This window comes from Euprymna scolopes, chromosome 10, assembly GCF_053919585.1.
Source record: "Euprymna scolopes isolate OS-2025 chromosome 10, ASM5391958v1, whole genome shotgun sequence".
Classification (NCBI taxonomy): Eukaryota; Metazoa; Mollusca; class Cephalopoda; order Sepiida; family Sepiolidae; genus Euprymna; species Euprymna scolopes.
In genome coordinates this window covers 82,467,068-82,485,352 of record NC_136491.1, presented here as the reverse complement: position 1 = coordinate 82,485,352, position 18,285 = coordinate 82,467,068, and the positions used below count along the sequence as shown (strand labels likewise).

Below are 18,285 nucleotides of genomic sequence, written 5' to 3'. Positions count from 1 at the left end.
AAAAAAATCAATCGTTGTGTCTGAGCTGTTTAAGTCTCACTTTAGGAAAACTAAAAATTAAAAAGAAAACTTACAATGTTTGCATTACAAAATCAAGACAACAAATGTACATCATAGAATATTCTTCGATGAGCAAATACTGTATATATATAAATATATATATATATATATATATATATATATATATATATATATATACATGCCTGTGTAGAGATCTGTTTGAATAAATGCGATAAGTAATGCATGTTTTTTTGGGGGGGGGCCATTTTTACAATATGGTGAGCAAACTTTCTCGTGTTTTCGAAGAGAGAGTACAGAGATTCGCCAAACCTAAGGTTTTCAACCCATGTGGGCCATCTTAAAGTATTGTGGGATAATGAGTTAATAAGTGAATATCAGGCGTATCATCTGATAAGTTAATTCAACACATACATTTTTACTCTCTAAGCAAAGAATTGCTATTTTTCTGGCGAGTATATGCATAAAAATAGCTGGTCTATTATTATTATGAATATTTGGAGAGATTTGTAAAAAATGTACCGAAATCTTAAATGTTAGGGGAGTTGTTTGCATGAAAATAAATATTTTGATCTTGGAATGCAACTACACTGTTATTATTGTATATATATATATATATATATATATATATATATATATATATATATATATATATATATATATATATATATATATATATACATAATATATATATATAATTTTCTAAATTCCAAATATCAAGTTTTCTCAAATGCTTATTTATTACTTTTCAAAAGGTACTGCATTGCTGCATATTTAGTCACGTACTTATCAGATGTTTACCTTAAAAACTTATAGAAACACCATTTTGTACAACTTACATGGTTCATGTAACCGACATGCTCTGCAGTTTCCTCGTGTTTCGAAGATTATGGTCATACTGATTTTTTTTTTTTTTGCAATTAATGACTATCATAAATTGCAGTTTCTATATAACGCATTAACCAGAAAAATTCTAGCTAATTTCTCTCTGTTCTCTGATGAAAAGAAGAGCAAGAATAGCATTCTTTGAAACTTCGCGGAGTAAATACTTTATAAATTGTTTTTTGGAGTATTCATTCGAGCATTAAATTTCATTTTAAATTTTAACTTATTGTTTTAATTTTTTTCTCTTATACACACACACACACACACACACACACACACACGTATATATATATATATATATATATATATATATATATATATATTATTACATTTTCACCCCAAACAAGGCAAATTGCCACTTTGGTGTAGGGGGCTACTATCAGGGGCAACAACTACTGGGGTACTATGTAGGGATTTGGGCAGCAAGATGTCGGTTCACGTTACACTTGAACTTCTGCACGTCAGTACTGTTGGGGAAGCAGGGACCTGGAATGGAATTCCAGAGTCTAGCGGTTCTGGAGAAGAAACTATTGGAGTAGAAAGATCTTTTACATCTAGGGATCTCTACAGTGTGGGGGTGGGATTTAGCAGCCTGTCGGGTTTGTCGAGGGTGCTCACGTCGTGGGGGCACAAGTGATTGCAGTTCGTCAGAACATTCACCACTAAAATACTTGTAGAAAAGGCAGAGGGATGCAACATTTCGTCGATGGGACAGAGGCTGAAGCTTAGATGCCAGTTCAGGGCCTATCAGGTTTGAGACTCTCTTTTGAACCTTGTCAAGGAGCGAGAGACTAGTAGCAGATGCGCCAGCCCAGATGTGGCAGCAATACTCCATAGATGGGCGAATGGTGGCCTTATAGAGGTACAGGATACTTTCGGGTGTTAGTAGTTTTCTAGCACAGTAGAGAGAGCCCACCTTTCTTGCAGCGGCCCTGGCAATGCCTTCAATGTAATTGTTCCAACTCATGTTTCCTGTGAACGTTAGGCCAAGGAGTTTGAAAGATGTACTCTCAGATAAAGAGTCGTTGGCCATTGCTATAGGTGATAGAGAGGGTTTCTTGTAATTATTGAATGAAACTAGTTTAGTCTTGGCAGCATTGAACGCGACCAACCACTTTTGTCCCCATTCCACCACAGATTGGAGGTCTTCCTCTAGTGTTTCTGCCATTTCTTTAGAAATGTGTTCATTCGTCTTCCTGTCGTGCCTGCCATAGAGTGTAGTGTCATTATCATATATACCCATCTCAGAGGCAATTTTGTCGGGGAGGTCATTTATGAATATCAGGAACAATAGAGGTCCAAGGATAGAACCCTGGGGCACCCCCGCATTTATATCATATTGTTTAGATGTACGACCGTCGAGGACAACCTGGATTTTTCTCTATGTTAAGTATTCTACCAGTGATACCGTATGATCTAATTTTCCTGAGGAGACCCTCATGCCATACCCTGTCAAAAGCCTTAGATATATCTAGAGCTACCGCTCTGCCCTCCCCCGCTTTGTCCAGTGAATGGTATATACGTTCGGAGATCACAGTTAGGATGTATGCTGTGGAACGGGCTTGTCTAAATCCATATTGTTTGTCAGTCAGTAGTTTAGCATCTGTAAGATGATGGACTAGAGCATGGTTAATTATGGTCTCAAATATTTTGGCAATATAAGCACTCATTCACGTTTGCTCGGTCGCAAAATACGCTTACATGCGATAATTTAATTTATGCAGATTTCTCTTCTTATTATCATAGGTCAAATCTATTGGTCATTATATTGTACTAAACACATATAGTAATGATTTCAAAACTTTAAAAAATCGAATCCAAATCCAAACATTCAGCGCCCCAGCCATAATCATTGACGTGACGGACTGCTAATATATATATATAATTTTTAGTCGCGTGCAAGTCGGTACGTCTGTTGGTCGGTCTGTCTGTAACACTTTTGTGCTTGGCCTTTTTGGTTAAGATCAAAGGTATGTTGTTAACAGATGCTGTTCTTAGCTTTTTAAGCTTTTCTTGGCCTTTTGGTCAAGATGAAATTGTAGTATCTGTTCCGGTAGATACTGCAAGCAAAGACCATATGTGAGGGCAGCCCCACATATAAGACCTTGGTCAATGTAGGGGCAACCCTTCATACCAATTGTCACTATCCAGCTCCCCAACTCCTCGGGGAGTTGGTCCCCATTTCTCCTTCACTCCTCATATTAAAAATCGGCCTTGTACCTAATTTGCTCGGTGGGGGAGCAAATAAATACCCCCCTTTTCTCGGCCTTTTGGCCAAGATCAAAGTGTAGTGTCTCTTCTTACTACATGCTGTACTTATGTTTGTAACTGTGATATAAAGTGGGGGATCACTTTTCTGTATTAATTTAATGTAAAATGATCACCCGCTTTACAACCAGTCAGTCTCAAAGCCATTCAAGTCATTCTGCAGATCATTGAAGTTGTTTTTGAAGGATTCCAGTTATTTTTTAAGCCTTCAAGTCATTCTTAAGGTCATTCAATTCATCCTTCAGTTCATTAAAGATTTGAAGTCATTTACTTTTTATTTATTTAAGTCATTTCAGCCCATTTTTCGGTCATTTTAGTTTATCTTTAAGAATTTCATGTCATTCCTACATTCACGCATTCATTTATTACACGAGAGCACGCGACTAATGACTATCGGCCTTGTTAAATAGAAAAAGCAAACTTTAATATCAATGTCAGAGCGAGGAAGAATTAACCTTTTGTAAATGGGGTACGATTGTGAATATCTCCAGTATCAAATAATCCTTGTACACTTTTAAATTGACTTTACGTATGAAAACAAAAGAGGAGAGATAGAACATATAAGAAATATTTGGAATCAAGTCTCCCCTGGCTGTTATTTCAGATCATTTGAAACAATAGCAGCAAGTTTTAGTCTCCTCTCCATAAAATCCAATGGTTTTGGGAAATATCAGATATTTTGTAATTCATATGCAAATCTAGGAAAACAAATTACTATGATTGAAACATTGGTAAAGGTGCGCTACCTTTTCACGATCTAAAGATCCTTTAAAATCACTACTATGAAAGGTTTTTGATAGTGCTGAAAACGAAAATAACGTTTAAAATTCCAGGAAACGAGTAGTTTCACAGATATGAAAAAATTTTAGTATAAGTGGGGATCACTTTCTATTTTATATATATTATATTTCCATTACATAGCTAACTTTTTAGAGGAAGGTGGCGTCTGTATTTTTTTTTTAGGGCTGATGTTTGTTTGATAATTGTATCCCGGTATACCAACACAAAACCCACCTTAAAAACTTGTTTTCTATAGGTTTCAGATGTGCTGAAAACAAGTATTAATCTTTTTTTTTACTTACGTTTGTATATATATATGGAGAGAGAGAGAGAGAGTCAGGGCAAGCCAACTTTAGTTTTGCTACTGTGCGATAAATTTGGCTTAGTTTTCTTTTGGCGTGGTTGTCTCTCCTCTGATATAAGATGTACAGTATAAGTGGTGCCAGACGGCTAATATCACGCTGAGGACCGTCGAACCGTAATAAATGCGAAATCCGCGTAAATTAAGATATATCAAAGCCTATTTTACGATCTGGCAACGCCGGGAACCTCTGCTAGTATATATATATATATATATATATATATATATATATATATATATATATACATATATATATATATATATAATATTTTTCAACACCATATATAGATATTTCATATATATATATATATATATATATATATATATATATATATATATATATATATATACACGATACGTATTTATATATATATATATATATATATACACATATATATATATACACACATACACAATATTTATTTTAACACTATATAATCATCCAACAATCAGCTGGTATGGAACCCGTGATTATAAGATTTACAAGATATTACTGGCAGTAATGTTCTATAAGTATAAGCCCACCAAAATAACAATTGCTCGATATACAAGATAGAGAAAATTAAATCAAAATTTAGTCATTCAATGACTAAATTTTCTCCTCTGAAGAGATGGTGGACGTCGAAGTCCTATAGGATAAAGAGTTAAAATATTTCTAATGTATTCTTTGTTTTACATAGAATAATAAAAATCTTTGATCTGAAACTCAAACATTTCATGTCATAATTTTTTAAATTCATTGAATGACTAAAATTCGATATATATACATATATATATACATATATATATACATGAAAAATGATATCCAATGTCCATCACTAGTGAGCATTACGCTGTTGTCTTATCAACCACCTTACACCCATTAAATCTTTTCCTCGAATGGTTTCAAGCCTTGATATGCTGTGACTCTTATTTAAAAACCCATCTGGTATTATGTAAAATCATACTGATTCGTAAATCACTGTAGTTTGCAACTAAAACAATGACTGCATGTATTTTCCTTAATTATGACAACATCTTCCTTCAGAATTCTGAAATAATTTAATATTGTAAACTAAAAGAACCCCTGGAAATTCCATGGAATGAGAAATATATATTTCATTGATAAATATGTTTTAATAAAGCTGATAGTTTCTGGATAGCGCAAAAAAAATAAGTTTGGAGACAGAAACCCCAATAATACACAGTAAATATAAGTAATATTGTGCTACATAGTTCAATACAAATAATAAGACCACATTGTAAAATGAATCTTTAATTTAATCCTTTAGTCTAGCATCTCTTGGCAGACAATGTTCTGTTTTTCTTTTTTTTTTGTCTGTTTTTTTTTTTAATGTTTTGTTTTTTACGTAACGTTTTGCTTACTTCTTTCTGCAGTTAAGAACCGATGCAAGTCTAAATTACTATGAATAACTTTCTCATACGATTCTAACAATGATAATCTATATATTAATACCATAGCTTGTGTGTTATTTTCTGTGCCATGCTTATATCCGGGTCGTTTCATTGTTATGTACTTCCATTTCTTGTCATAAATAATTTTACCAAGAATTCTTCATAAGTTTTAGTATCGGTTTTGATTTTAGCTGATGGCCCTCAAGTCATTTATTTTTTTATAAATGATTTTACCAAGAATTCTTCATAATTTTGGTTTCGGTTTCGATTATAGCTGATGGCACTTAAGTCATCTATTTTTTATAAACTATCGTCTGCGCCGCGTCGGTACACATAACGCCAAGTCAAACACAAAACCGAGTAGAGTCAGCATCAAGAACGCTCAACATCATCTTACCATCAACGCTTATCTTATGAACTCGGAGTATGGGAAATTCCAATATGCATGAAACAAAATCACTGAAAAAAAAACGAAAATAATTAAGGGTAAGGATAATGAGAAAACCTTGGATAAAATAATGATTGAAATTATTACAAACTTGCCAGGATTCTAACCTGGAATGATCTGATCCGTAGTCCGACGCGTTATCGATTGCGCCACAAGTCCTGTCTGTATACCGAATGATGTTACCGCTACTGTATACATACAGTGCTAAATTCCGTCCGTTTTTTCGACAATTGCGCGAAATGGCCCCAAAACTCTTATTTCGGGCTTTTGTGTGACTCGGCGTGATTCGGGTGTGACTCGGCGTTGTTCTTTGCGAACCATATATAGATAAGGATAATCTAGGAATTCACAGCTTTCAGGGAAAAAAAAGAATTTTTTCAATTCGGTGCATCCATTCGAAAGTTTTATCTGTATACACAGACACATAAATCAATAAATAAACGTTTAGAATTTTATTAATGATATAGATAATTTTACTAAGAATTCCTTATAGGCTTTGGTTTCGGTATCGATTATAGCTAACGAGACTCCAATAATCTATTTTTATTAAATAATTTCATCAAAAATTCTTCACAATCTTAGTTTCGATTTCGATTTAGCTGATCAAAGGGGTGCCTGCGCGTGAAATTTTTGTGGCAGGAGGTGCACAATCTCCAACCACACATCTCCTGAGTCGACATTTTTCAAATACCAGTGGCAAGTGAAGTGTATGTACAGGACGACTGGAGACAAATGCCAAGATAAGGGGAGAGCACATACAGCGCCTAGAATTCCCAAATGGTCACCCATCTGGTACTAAACAGGCTCAATGTTGCTTAACTTCGGTGATCTGACGAGAACCGGTATGTCAACGCGATTATGCCGTGTATATATATATATATATATATATATATATATATATATATATATATATATATATATATATGTGTGTGTGTGTGTGTGTGTGTGTGTGTGTGTGTTTGTGTGTGTGTGTATACATGTATATATATAAGAGCAAGTAGTTAAAACATGTCAAAAAACACTTTGAAAAAGAGTAAAAAACATATTTAATTTTAAAAAGGAAGCACTAAATAAGCAGATAGTCCTTAATTTTATATATATATATATATATATATATATATATATATATATATACGTTTTATTTTTTATTACCGTGTTTTTTCTGTTTAGTTACATTATTGTTTGAGCTACGCGACCGTTTTTTGGCCGTCATGAAGCCTCCGACGACTTTTCTGAAAAGTCTGAGGAGGCTACATGATGGCAAAAAACGGTCTCGTAGCTGAAACAATAATGTAACTAAACAGAAAAACACGGTAATAAAAAATAAAATAGAACATCTTTTTGAGAGGATGGCATTAAGGTTCTCGTAGAGAACACAACACGTACATTTGAAGCAAAATAACAATGTAATGTATCTTTAGCCATAGTTATTTGTGGTTGAGAAGGTTTCTTGTAATTGCTGAATGAAACAAGTTTAGTCTTGGCAGCATTGGATGTGACCATACATTTTGTTCCCATTCTATTACTGATTGGAGGTATTTCTATAGTGTTTCTGCCATTTCCTTAGATATGTTTTCATGCATATTCGTTGTTGTTTGGAAATAACGGTCAAAGGACAATCCGACCGAAACACTCAAGATGAGAACAATAGTCCGATACATACAGATAATATAAACAATCAGCCCTCATCTAAAGCATTCAGAACTTTAATAGAATGCATTTGTTTGCAGCCTTCTGGAAATGGAATTAAATTTTACTATCAAAGTTATATTAAAAAAAAAACAATAGATGTAATAACGGTCCTGTTCTTATGAAAGCTTCCTCCCAACCCTTATTTCCTCCTTTCCTGTTATAGTGGAGTATCTGTTCTGTTGTCGTAAAACCTTCCTCCCAAGTATTATATTCTCTATTTGATGGTAATTAAGTATATATCCGTTCGTTATGATGCGATCCTATTTGAGTTAAATTTAAAAAAAAAAGATTTTTTATGCTTTTCTAATATTTAACAAATTTCATTGTTTATTATTAAGTTCTATTTAGTTATATCTAAAAAAAAACAAAAAACAAAAGGTAGTATGTTGTTTAAAAAAACAACATAGGTGTTTAAAATAAGGTTTAATATCTCTCTGGTAGATATAACTAGGATATCTATTATTAGTGGAAATTTGGTATCTGCTTTTCTGAACCCGAAATTATACTATTCCTTTCTGTTAATGCTCAATTAAATTTAATATACTATTTCCGACTAATGCATTATCTTTTAATGTTCTATTAATAAGGAATGAGTGTAGTATCTCTCCCGATGTCATGAAAGTTTCCTCCCAAGTATTACTTCCTCTTTTTCTGGTATAATGGGGTATCTGTTCTTTTGTCATTAAAACTTTCTTTTTTTTTTACCCACGTTCAACTCTAACACTTAGACGTAAGAGGCTACTATTTGGGACCATGCATAGGAAAGATTAACAAGATGTTGGTTGACATTAACTTGAAACTTCTGCGTATCAGTAGAATTAGGAAAGCAGGTAGCAGGAAGGGAATTCCAAAGTCTGAATGTTCGAGGGAAGAAACTATTATATAAAGCTTTCTAGCATTTACGGACTTCAACATTGAAGGGGTGTGATTTTGTTGCTAATCGGGTTTGTCGGGGATATATACGTCAAGGAGGGGGCACAAGTGCAACGAGTTCACCAGAGCATATTCCACTAAAATATTTGTAAAACAGGCACAGAGATGAGACAGGGGTTGGAGCTAAGTTGACAATATGGGACCTATTAGATTGTAAAAAAACAAAAGGTAGTATTTTCTTCTCAGGTATTACTCCTTCCATTTCATGGAAATCAAGTATATGTTCGTCCATTTGGATGGCATCCTCCTATACATTGCCTCCTCTCTTTTTTGAAAGGACGGAAGTGTATTATCTGTTCTATTGTCATGCTACCGTTTTTCCATGTATCACCTCCTTTTTATTGGAGTGGTAGTATGGTATATATCCTCTTGTCATAGAGCCACTCTCTTGGGCATTAACTCCTCCTATTGGGGAACTGTGTAGCATATGCCCGTTCATCATATATACCAGCAAATCTATGTGATCAGGGGAGTATACATTTGCTAGTATATATAATATAAATTAGTGTTGGGACGATTAATCGGAATCGAGAATAGGAAAAATTGGAACTTTTGGGGTATCGGAATCGGTATCAGAATCGGAAAAATTAGTGCCTATATTCCGATGCCAAAATCGATTCTTTTAATTTTTTAAAATTTTTATTTAAAACAATATCTCTTACTGCTGACAGTAATGATAAAACAATGGAAATGTATTGATTTTTAACTATCACTAAAATTTAAATCAACAGATCATACCCCACAACTGTATCCTTACGCTTGAGAAAATATCCGTACATTTAATCTGTGTTTTTATTATAATCGAAAATAAATAACAAATCTATTATTAAATATTTAAACATTTATAAAGGATCGGAATCGGAATCGTTAATTGTATCGAAATCCGCTATTTAGTACGGAATCGGTAATTGTATTGGAATCGGGAAAATATTGGAATCGTCCCATCACTAGTATAAATATATGGAAACACATATATGCGAACATATTATTTCCGGATAAAAAAAAATATTCCATTACTTTTATATTTTTTGTAATCATCTCAAAGTTTTTCAAACAAAAAACGGTATGTTTCAAAGATTCAAACACATTTTAAAATATTCCAAACCTAAAAAAAATCAAATACGTTCATGAACACAAAAATACATTGAAAGCAAAAAAAAAATTAATAAGCAAAACATTTTAAATGAAACGATAAAGACGTTTGCCTTACGTTTTTTGTTGGCATAAAATAATTTAGTTGTATCTAAAAGTAACGGAAATTACTTCTGACAGGAACGTAGATATTCAACTAAAATATCTGACAAATTACGACAGGAGATCCATTGGGTTTCAATTTTTTTATGATAGAAACACGAGTCTTTTAATAAATGAGTCGGAAAAAATACAAACGTATTTGGTCACAAATACGAAAAAATGGATAGCCGAAATCAATAAAACTAACATTTATCGTTTTTTTTTTTAATCAAACATGTTCAACTTGGCAACTGATAATTTTTATATAAGCTTTAATATATCCTCTATTTCCTAATTAAATGATCTTGATACCATAGTCGAATACCTGCTGGTCGTGGGCTCAATACCATTGGTAGACCGCCTTTAGAATGTTGCTGCTCTGGTTTTAAAACGGGCTGGTGCACAATTGAAGATATGGGATATGACAATAAAAAAGCCGACCTTTCAGTACTATCCGGCTCAAGTAGTTGATCTTCGACTTGGCTAACAACATCATATTGTTAGATAATAAACATGGTTAGAAGTTAAATCAGTTATTATCGATCTATCTGTCTATGTATATATTTATCTATCTGTCCAGTGATATTGTTAAAATAGTTTATATTGGGAGTTATTTATTGTTTATAGAATAAGGTGTAGCAATGGGTTTTAGCTGGGGATGTTTACATAAATTGGCTGGGTTAAATAAACAAAATGACTTTGGGCAGGCGTATTTGGAAAGGTCGCACGCCGAGAGACGCGTAATTTTTAATGATGACGTAACGGAACTGAGGTCAAGTTGTCGGGAAGGTTAGAAAAAGGAGTTGAGTTTGAGTTTGGTCACAGAAGTAAACAGACGTGCTTCAAAAAGCCAGGAAGCTGGCTGTAAAGAACAAGCATGTTGATACGTAATGCAGACTCCTTGTGAAGACCATTTGAGACATCTGAAATAAATTTATATTTTTAAAATATAAACTGTTGTTTCACAAAAGAAGAAAGAACAGAGGTCTCAAGTGGTTATGTTGTTGGTCATTTCATGTTTTATCACGAAGCTCAGCAGTGAAGATAGAAGAACTCTAGGAGAAAGAAAAGGTATTAAGCATATATTATTCTTTTTATAAAAAAAATGATACCTTTACGTAAATATGAACTGTAATATATTCCCGTGTGATAACGCTCTGATACAACATGACTCAGTTTATACGTTGATATCATATCCCCTGGCTAAACAACAATACGTACAATTTATACGTTTATCTGGTGCCGTTTGGACAACAATATATATCAGTCTCCTATCCCTGACTATGTAACAATATGCCCTAGCCTAAGATCGGCGAAAATAGACTGATGTACTTGTTTTTGGTAGGAAGCCGGTCGGCTTTCAATTTCAACTTGAAGTACATGCACCTGTAGCAACACTGAAAAGATATGATACACCGAAACGGGCTTTTTATCCATTATTATCTTAAAACTGAATGAATTATTTTATTTATTTGCGGACTGTTATCCTAATCTTCACAGTTGTTGTTTCACGACGTTTCGGCCAACTATTCCTCTGGCCTTCGTCAGGTGGTTAGAAGGCAATAATTACTCGAAATTCAGTTAAGGATCTCGGCATTCCTATCCGATTGCGGTTAACTACCTGGCGAAGGTCAGAGGAATAGTTGGCCGAAACGTCGTGAAACAACATCTATGAAGATGAAGATAACAGTCCGCAACTAAATGAATAAAATATACAAATTAATCATCTCAAAGGTTTCCAATAATAATATAATGAATGAATCAACTTTTGCCTTTTTCCCCCATACACTCTTTCTATGCACTTGCATAAAATAAAATATATTTAAATATAGATTTTATGTCTGGAAATGAGGTGGTCCGTGATATGACCTTAAACTATATCCAGTATTGAGGTCCCCAGCTTGCGGGCTTTGGACAGTGTGGAGCTACCCTTTAATTGCCATTGTTCCCAGGTCCACTCTGACCCGGAGTGGTAGTACCTGTTAGAGTCCCAACTATGGGTTAAATAGAAACTGACTTGAAAACAACGAATATATTCTATTAAAAAAAAATTCTTCAAAATCTTTGGATTCGGCATTAAATAACCTGAAAAGGGTTGATATGCCGTAAAACAAAAACAACCAACCATCAACTGGAAATGAGTTATGACTGAAAGCTATTTTAATTCTAATTAGCTCTAGTTTGAAATAATTCATCTCTCACATTGCTAGCTTTATATTCCTTTCAGCCTCCCTCAGTCTAGGTTTACAAACAATAAAGTGAGTAGTTTTCTAAATAGGTTCGAGTCGCTTAGCAACATGTTTCCAATAGACGTCATCTTATCTAGATAGGAGCAGCTGTTTATCCTTAAGCGAGTGGAATCGTAAAAATTTTCTTAATGCCTTTTTCGAGCATTTAGAGAAACAGACATTCTCTATTTTTTACGCGTATGAAATGTGGAACGATCGACCGCTAGATATATAGATAGTTTGTTACACCTAACCGCGCTGTACGTGTACGCCTACTCGCCAACACTACCACACTACCATGGCTATCGAGTCCATCGAACTTTATTCACCAATTTAACTGTTGGTGCTACAAGAAAAAAGAATTATCTCCATCCGGATGTCACGTGATTTCGCTACTTCCGTTCAGGGGTCACATATGACCCATTGGTGTTACCCAAACTTATCTATTCCAATAATGGCTGCTATGTAACAACATTAAGTATTTTAATTTTGTCATTGTTAGTAGTAGTCTTTATACACTTGACGATTTGCTATCGGCCGTACGTACACCTCTCTCGCATTAATGTAAAGATACATTGCTTGCACTATATACTTACGATAATAATTATTTACCAATAGCGCAAAAAGATGCATTACTTGCGATTTTTTGCTTTTTTAATAAGACATCCGAAGGCCCCTCGAGGATAATGGTTAATAAACATAAGGTGGCAGTGTAGTAATCGGTAATGCTGGAAATTGGATAGAATTTGATTTAAGCGAACCACTCAACAAGAATTTGTTTACATTGGACTTGAAGGCTACCATATTGTAGTCGGCCAGGAAGCAGGCCATCGGAATATTGTTCCACGGGTAGGCAGCTCTAGGAAATAAGCTTTGTTCATGCAATATGCGTTTCGATTTAGGCACAGATAGAGATAGGTGGAAACTGTCCATCGTGGTGGTAGCTAGTCGAGTGTTTTTGCGAAAGATTGGTAAAGGGAGGGACATAAATTGGATCTCAGATCAACACTTGCCATGAAAATAACGATAGAGAAGAGACAAGCTTGCAATGTGGGAAATAGGTTGTTGGGGAGTGAAAATAGCATCACCTACTAGATTTCGAAGCTGGTTTTGAACTCTATCAAAGCAGGATAGGATGTTTCTGGCAGCCCCTGCCCAAATATAGCGACAGTACTCCATTTTAAGACGTTTTGGGCTTTTATACAGATTAAGGATTGTATCAGTTTCGAGATGTCTACTGGAGCGGTAGAATGATCCAAACATTTTTCCAGCGAGCTTGGCAATAGATTTGATTGTTCCATTTCAGATTGCAAGTAAAGGTCAGTCCCAGAAGCTTGTCAAGTTTATTGTTAACTATATCAATAGATGCTGAATGAATGTGGAAGGTTGCTATTATACATTGCTTATGGCGGCGAAGCTATTATTAAAAAAAAATGGATGTAATTTCATAGAAAACAGTGACGAGTGTAGCCCGAGGAAAAAGCGGAGAAAATAGACGTCCACGAAAGAAGAGGGTCGAATGATGATTGTGAACTTGATAAAAAAAATTGAAAATATAAACAACAGAGAAAGAATAAAGCCGTGCGATACAGATATTTGTTATTCAAACATTTACGTTTTATAATCTAATGCGTGTTATTAAAGGAGAGAAACATTTCAAAACATTTTCTACTCTCATAAAATGAAAATTATTCCTTGAAGAAATAGAAAGACAAATATTATTAAGTTTAATCGCCGTGTTTATTTTCTGAAAACAATTGTGGTTAATCACGTATTTTGTTGCGGTGGGAATAATGGCGCCTCCGAATCGATTGCAATTAGCCATTCGAATATGTTAGTGATTTTCGAAACTTTAATACGTGAGAAACCTTTTTATAATTGTAGATGGATATATTGGCGTATTATTTCAAAATTTAGAGCCCATATATATATATATATATATATATATATATATATATATATATATATATGGGCTCTAAATATATATATATATATATATATATATATATATATATGGGCTCTAAATATATATATATATATATATAGAGAGAGAGAGAGAGAGAGAGAGAGATAGAGAGAGAGATACATACATGCATACATACATACATACATACACACATAGATTGATAGATAGAGATAAAACTATAAATATCCCAAGCTTCAAAGTAAAAGAAAACGATAACAACAATAATCGCTCCTGACGATAATCAGATGCGCCGATAGAAAGCGCTTGAGAAGCATATGGCTGAACAACAACTTTTGGGCGCCATTTTATACCACTACCAGCTGAAATAAAAAAAGACCGCTCTGCGAATGGAAAAAATATCCAGAAAAATCCGAAAAAAAAAGAATTCAATCAGACGTGCTTGAATAATGACTTGCTGCCAAAATATACAAATATTTCTATCTATCTATATATATATATATATATATATATATATATATACATATATACATATATATGTGTGTGTGTGTGTGTGTGTGCGCGCGCGCGTGTATGTATGTGTGCATGCTCGTGTGTGTGTATCTTTCTATATGCAATTTAATCTACGTGGCGTAGCATTCACATATGAAAAATAATACAAAGATTTCATTTATATAGCTCGATAGTGCAATAGAAGAGCTATAAATATTTCTTAAAGTAAGCCCATTTAGAAAGAACAGGAACTCATGTGGTTGTTCATTTTCAAAATGTTAGGCTTTTATTGATAACAACTTGCGCACAGCTGTTTTGGCTTCATGTTTGTATACAAGTAGATAAGTGTTCACTAATTATAATTTTGCACGACTCATCAGCACATGGAATAAACTATTTCTGACAGTTTTCACATAATATGAACAGGACTACATTATTAACGTGACAGGTTTTCATTTTTTTATCCACAAAATATATATAATGCGTCAAGCAAATGTTTATGAACATCTATTATATAAATCTTACCTGTCTGTTTTAATGTATGTATGTATGTATGTATATATGTATACATGTATATATGTGCGTATATATATATGTATGTGCGTATATATATGTATGTATGTGTATATATATGTATGTGTGTATATATACATGTATGTATGTGTGTATATATATGTATGTGTGTATGCATGTATGTATGTATGTGTGTATGTATGTATGTGTGTATGTGTGTATGTATGTGTGTATTTATGTATGTATGTGTGTATGTGTTATGTGGGTATTATGTGTGTATGTATATATGTGTGTATGTATGTATGTATGTATGTATGCCTACAACTTTCGACAGAGGCGACGGATTTTCACAAGATCGGTATCGTTTTGAAGCTCGACTCTTCGGACGGAGAATATCAAAAGATTGGCCAAAAATATTAATTCATTCACCCACACCCTCAACTGGGTACTTTTCTAGAAGGATGGGTGGCTTTTTCCGCCGATATTTTCGAAAGTCATCCCCTCTTTTCGATTGACAAGCTTTAATTTAAATCTACGTCATCTCTGGTTTGGTGATTGGCGCAACAGCAAAGACGTGACATTTTTTTTTCGTATTTTTTTATCATTCTTTTCCTCCTCCGCGGTACGGGTTCGGGCCTGCTTGCCTACTACAACTTTTTTTTTCACACACTCCCAAACACCCGGGTAATGCCAGCCACCCAGCATAGTCTATAATATAACTCTCCCCTGTACGGTTAAATGTATGTATGTATGCATGTATTTATGTATTTATATATTTATGTATGTATGTAGATCGGTAGAGTTTTTATGCTCGAGAGTTCGGGCGACAAATATCGAAAAATTACCTAAAAACATTAATTCCTTTACTGTCAACTAGGCACTTTTCTAAAAGGGGGGTCGTTTTTTTTTCACCGATATTTTCGAAAGTCATAACCTCTTTTCGATTGACTAACCTTGATTTAAATCTTCGCCACCTACGGTTTGATGATAGACGCAACGGCAAAGATGTCACGGTACTTTTCACGTTCTTTTCCTCCTTCGCGGTACGGGTTCGATCCTGCCTGCCTGCCTACTACCACTTTTTTTTCTGGACATAATGTCTGTGTTAGTACCGACTTGACCATTCTTAATTTTCAACTTGTGGTATAGTCACGGAGTCTAACTAATGTCAGATCTGCAGCAACTTTTAATAATTCAATTTCGAATATTACTCAAATATCAATATTATGGTTTAATAAACAATGTGTTCGTTTATCTGCTTGCCCTAATGATCAAATAGTAATCGACCATGTGAATCTTTATGTAATTACTTTAACACAGATAATTTATGCAGAGTTAATATCAAATAATATGGAAGAACATGTTGAAACGATAAGTTATGTAGTTTTTGTCGCGAGTAAATATTTAATCATTTGCCTCTTCATCATCTTCCACATCTTCATCGTCTTCATTTTTACGTGGCTTCTCCTTCCTTTGACACAATATTCATCTTTTTCTTCACCGTCTTCAGCATCTTCGACTTTGAATCTCCTTCCCCTACTTTTTCTTATTAATTTCCTTCATTTTTTTCTAATCCTTCTGTTTCTTCATTTTCTTCTTCTGCCTCTTCTTCAGTGACTTCTTTGTCAGCTTATTCTTCTTCTTAACTACCATCGTATTTTTTTTATCGGCAGCTTCTTTCTTCTCTTTCGGCGTCATCTTCTTCTTTTTCTACTTCTTCTTTTTCTTCTTCCTCGACATCTTTTTTCTTATTCAGCGTATTCTTATTATCAGGTGGTTTAAAATGCTACCAAACGCAAAATAATTTGGATTTTTTTTTTTTTTTTTTTGTAATTATACACTCCAAAATTAAGTACAAACCTATTTGCGTACAGTCTATAATATTCCGTGTAGACAAAAAGAAAATATGAACGCATTTTCTTTTTATATGCTTGCGATATTGTTACCTAATATGCAAATGAGATGCTTCGGTTGGATATAAAAAGCCTGATTTTTCAGACTGGGTTGTTTTTAGATTTGGGTGTCAGAATTGAAAAGAAAATCTGTTAACCATCATTTCAATTAGTATCAATAAAGAACAAAGATTACAAAAAGAAATTGCACCTAGGAGTAGCAATTTGCTTCAACAACGATAAAGGATAAGATCAAAAGATAGCACAACAGTATATGATAATCTATGTTGGTGGTAAATATTTTAAGAGTGTGATTAGAACTGTTTATCGCAACACATATAAAAGCAAAAAACAAGCATAATAATGATACGCATTGATTACACCTATAGACCTATATTATACGAGTTATAAACGAAAACACTGTACAACACTAATATAAGTAATAATATATCATTGTGGTATTGCTGTACTTGAATTAACTTGAATCTAATGATAATTACAAATGATTAACCAAATAATCAAGGTAAGCTAATGAAAAGTGTAAGATTGCCGAATACCATAAGCGCGCTACAACTTAAATCATTAACAACTTATACAAATAATAAATATTAAAACTGTGCAACAGAAAACCCGGAAATTTAAATTACTGTAGCTGTAAATAAACCGTAAACACGTTGAATGTGCATGCTTATAAATAAAAAACAGAAATGTACTAAGACGTGAATGTTGGAATATTATAAAACATATCTATTGATTAATTATGTTTAAAAATCGATTAGTGGAATAGGCCGTGGTAGTTTAAAAAATTGAATTATATAAACCCATGCGAATTTTTTTTTTACAGTAAACGAAGCGTCACTATTATTACTATGCAAACAAAATTCTAAGCAAAAATAAATAGGCAATCCCTTTCATGCCAAGCGGAAATGGCACGAGGATATAAGAATATTCACGCAAAGTTTACCAAATCAATTCATAAAGAACTCGCTTTCTTATTATCGCCATTATCTATGTATTAATTTATCTACCTATTTGTTATTCGGATATGCATGTCCCAGGCTGCTCCCCCACAAAGAAAAACACATCGGTGTCATCATTGTTTTTATTAGAATTTATTTTGACAATTTGTGTTTTGGATTTGTTTGCAATTTTCCTAAAAAAACCCGCATTCTCCAATAAATAGATAGCCTAGCCACGTGATTTTGCAAAAACGGAAGACGCTG

The 18,285-nt window shown here is 33.8% G+C and overlaps 1 pseudogene; it reads right to left on the bottom strand.

The window, feature by feature from the left end:
• Positions 1 to 6,907: 6,907 nt before the first annotated feature.
• Positions 6,908 to 7,024, bottom strand: LOC145286590 (5S ribosomal RNA; annotated as a pseudogene).
• Positions 7,025 to 18,285: the final 11,261 nt, after the last annotated feature.